Source organism: Ruditapes philippinarum, unplaced genomic scaffold (genome assembly GCF_026571515.1).
Source record: "Ruditapes philippinarum isolate M1 unplaced genomic scaffold, ASM2657151v2 ctg4620_1_1_1_1, whole genome shotgun sequence".
Taxonomy (NCBI): Eukaryota; Metazoa; Mollusca; class Bivalvia; order Venerida; family Veneridae; genus Ruditapes; species Ruditapes philippinarum.
The window spans coordinates 1-4,096 of record NW_026853377.1 but is presented as its reverse complement, the minus strand read 5'-3'; positions in this window follow the sequence as shown (position 1 = coordinate 4,096).

Below are 4,096 nucleotides of genomic sequence, written 5' to 3'. Positions count from 1 at the left end.
AGAGCACGAGCATCTATGTCAGGCAAGCCATAAATGTCATGCATTGACATTATATAGCAATTAAGGATAATTTGGTATTAGTGTTTATTCCATATCACATATGCATTGATCAACTATATACCAGTGCAAGGTTTTTCGTTTTGGGATATTTTTAATGCGTTTTATAATATCATAATTACATGAAATTTGCATTACGTTCTCCAAATTGGTGATATTTGTGTAAAAAAAAATACTTGATATTTTGTTAATAATATCTTTCATGAAATGGTCCCTGAGCATTTCCGTGTTATATTTCATAGGACACACAACCGGATAGCCCACCTTTGTTAATTATTCATTTATGATATTTGCTGTAATGATATTTCCGTATCGCGGAATGTGACACATTTTGCAATAACTTGATATAACCATGCCATTTTAACATTTGTTTTCGACTTCCATTTGTCTCTCACCTCATGTGAGACTTATGCGGAGAACTAGGAAATTTGTTTACAGGTTAGTTACCCAAAACCCGCAAGGTGGACCAACCGCCAAGGTATGACCAATCGGCAGAAACAAGGCAAACATACAAACCTGTCTCTGCTTTCCTTTATATCCCATAAATCATACTTGTCAGTAGAAAACCGAACTACCGCTTTAAATATAGAGTATATTTGTTTGATTTGCATGTAAGATTTAAATATAATTTCATTGAATGAACACCAGATGCAATATTTTCACAAGTGGCGTAGCCTCAAGTGAAAAAAGAAAAACTGGTGTTCACGAATGAAATAAATCGTCGGCTTAACCCATTATTTCATGAGCATTTTGTGAAAAATGGCTGTTTTCATTGAAAAGTCTCCTGTTACAAGTTCAAATTGCTATAAAACTATAAAAACTGCTTCAATACTAATCAAACTTGGCACAAATGTTGGCTGAACCATTGCCTTTGTAACGACATGCTCAGTCTTAAAATTTCTGTTACCATGGCAACGAGGGGACATCTCAAAATAGCCAAAATCACTATTTTGCCTTGATTTTTTTCGTCAAAATTGATTTCAAGTGCTGCAACTTCTCAATGGATTAAGATAGAGTCAAATGCTTTTCAGCGTTGGTTACACGTTACCTTATGATCAACCTTGGGTCATTTTTAGCCTCTCACAAGTCAAAAATTTTCTTGGCGATGAGGGAGACTACCGCCCCCTTCAAACCCCTCAAACACGTGGGGCCAACCCATGATGTATCTTTTGGATGGGGGGGGGGGGCGGCGCCAAAAAAGTTGTCACTTTTTAGGCAACATTTTTCGAACAAAAACAAATGTTGGGGGCCTAAATTAGGCACATTTTTTTACCATTTGAGACAACAAATGGGGGGTGAAAAAGGCGTTAAAAGGCGTGTATATCCGGTAATGGGTTAATTCTACAATCCCGTTACTCGATTTTTGTCAAAATTGAGATTTTTTTCGTCTCATTGAGCTCTTTACATTGAACATACTTATGTAGTTGTAGAACTTACATAAATATGTTTATTTCCAAATTCCACAAACCCGTAACTTGCTTATTCACATCAAACTTTAATTCTACACTCCAATAACTCCTTGTCCAATAAAACATTCTGATTTTGTACCACGTGATACATGACACATCTGTTATGTTACATGTTTATCAACTGACTGGGTATCAGACGATGCGTTTCTGTCACATATCTATGTTGCTATAATGTTTCAATTTGTGATTAAGGTGTATTATTTAAAGATAATTATAGTATATTACCTGACTGTAATATACATATATTGATTATTAAGTTTTTATAGCTCTAGCATCATTTTGAATTATATAGTTAATGTCTTGGATAGGAAAATATGTAAATATATTACATTTATTCGGATGATCACCATTTCGGACGGCCTCGATGAGTATTTTTTTTTGTTTCCCTAAAGCTTCTCATTTTTAAGTTTTTACACTTTTAAACGGGTACTCATTGGCTATATAGCTGAACCATTTTTCCATTTGCATTTTGATCATCCATGAAGTTATAGTTATTAGATATTCTTGAATGGAAGACAAAATACAACTTTGTTTACACCTAGATGCTTTCAGTACAAATTGTTTCAGATTCAACGCTGTTTTCTAAAGCACGAAAAGCATCTACTTGATGACTCTTAATCGAAAATTGTAACATTATAGCAACATAGGTATGTGACAGAAACGCATCGTCGGATATCCAGTCGGTTGATAAACATGTAACATAGCAAGTGCATACTTTTGAAAAATTAATGTTAACATCATTTGATAGTAGCATTGATTTTGTTGATTTCAAACAGACGTGTAATATTTTACACAGTAGGAGAAGTTAATGATATTCTTAACTTGAATATGAATGTTTCTAGCCGAATAGTATTACACTTAGTCAATTTTGCTTCAAATATTTCACTTAGAATCCCGTATGTCGCTTTTACGGTGTAGAAATGACCTGAATGTTTTGCTAACAACCCAATATCTCCTGAATGGGGTTTTAGAATTCAGAATATGCATGTGTTTACTTATTTATTATGAAAAATTGAAATAGATTATTTCAGATTTTAGCTTTAGAATTGTATGCACAGTAATAAAATTTGGTATATATGTATTTCATACAGATTCCTAAATTCACAGAAATGTTTATCTTTATCATTAAAAAGTTATTGCAGTTCAAACTTTCAAATGCGATTTTCAAAAAATTACAAAAAAATGACATACGGGTTTGTAGAATTAAGCCAACGATATTTCAATGTTATATGTAAAACAAATAAATTTTCTTTTTATTCAATGCTTTTTAAGGGATTTTAAGTATCTTTTTTACTGATTTTGCCGCGTAATGTCGCGCATTCTCCTTTGTGACGTCATCACATCATGACGCCACATTATCAAGTTTGATATAGTTCTAATTTTGTTACAATTTTTAACATGATGTATGATGACATCGACTATCTTTTCCTAGATAAGCAAAATTTACGTATGAAATTTGTTTCTGCCTGTTGTTCCATTTAGTTATGATTTTTTTTTTCATCAGCATTCAGATATTGTCCGGCTACAGAGAAAACTATATTTTATTAATTTCACTAGTGGTTTATCAGAATTTATTTTATACTTTTCAGTGGATAACTGATTTATCCGTGAAAATTATATTTGATAATTTCACAGTGAAAATTATCAAAATATAATTTCACACTTTTCAATAACGAGATGATACTTTCTTAAAATTTTCCCCATGTGGTACCTCAATTTCATTTTTGTTGACAATTCTGACAATATCAGGCTGTTCAGAGAAAAGCAATATAAAAGCTGAAATTGAAAAATAACTTAAATGTCAAAAGTAATAAAAAGAAGAAAACTTACTTCTATTCATTCAAATTACCAATCACCAAATATAGTCTCTATTTTTGTTTGTTTCATTTTTATAGTCTGAAAAAAATATTTCTTCCACACGCCAACTGCTTTTGATGACATTTGGGCATATTTAAGTATCCTACGAGCAATAACTGCCGTATGTTTATGAAAACTTGAAAAGCAATGACAGCTATCAGCCCGAAGAATAAGTAAACAACCCAGCGTTCTTTAGGCAGCCTTTCAACTTTCAAAGTTTTCCAATTTCCTAGCCGCTTTTTGAATATTTACAGTACAATTCTGTCAACACTAATTTATTGTCTGTTACAATCCTCAAACACGTTTTCTTTCTTTTTAAAAGGTGTTTGACTAACAAAAGACAAATGATATCCCTCTGAATCAAACACAATAATTTTCCTCCCGTGAAATACACAACTTTTAAAAATGGCAGCCGCTTACATTTAACATAGCCAGGTCTAATATAAATTCGCAGTAAGTAACAGAAATATGGATGGATGGTTGGACTTTTTCTCCCTTTTTCTCACTACTAGAATCGTTTGTTTTTATTTTTAAAACAAGCAATCAATCATATTTTTTAATAAAATTAATAATATCACCGCCATTTAACGTTGATTGTCGAAATTATTTTTAGTATTTTAATGAGAAATTCGACTAATGAGGCTCTCAATGGGGAAAAAAGATTTTAATATTAACGTTAATATTAAGGAAATTTCGTTTTTAACTTGTTTCAT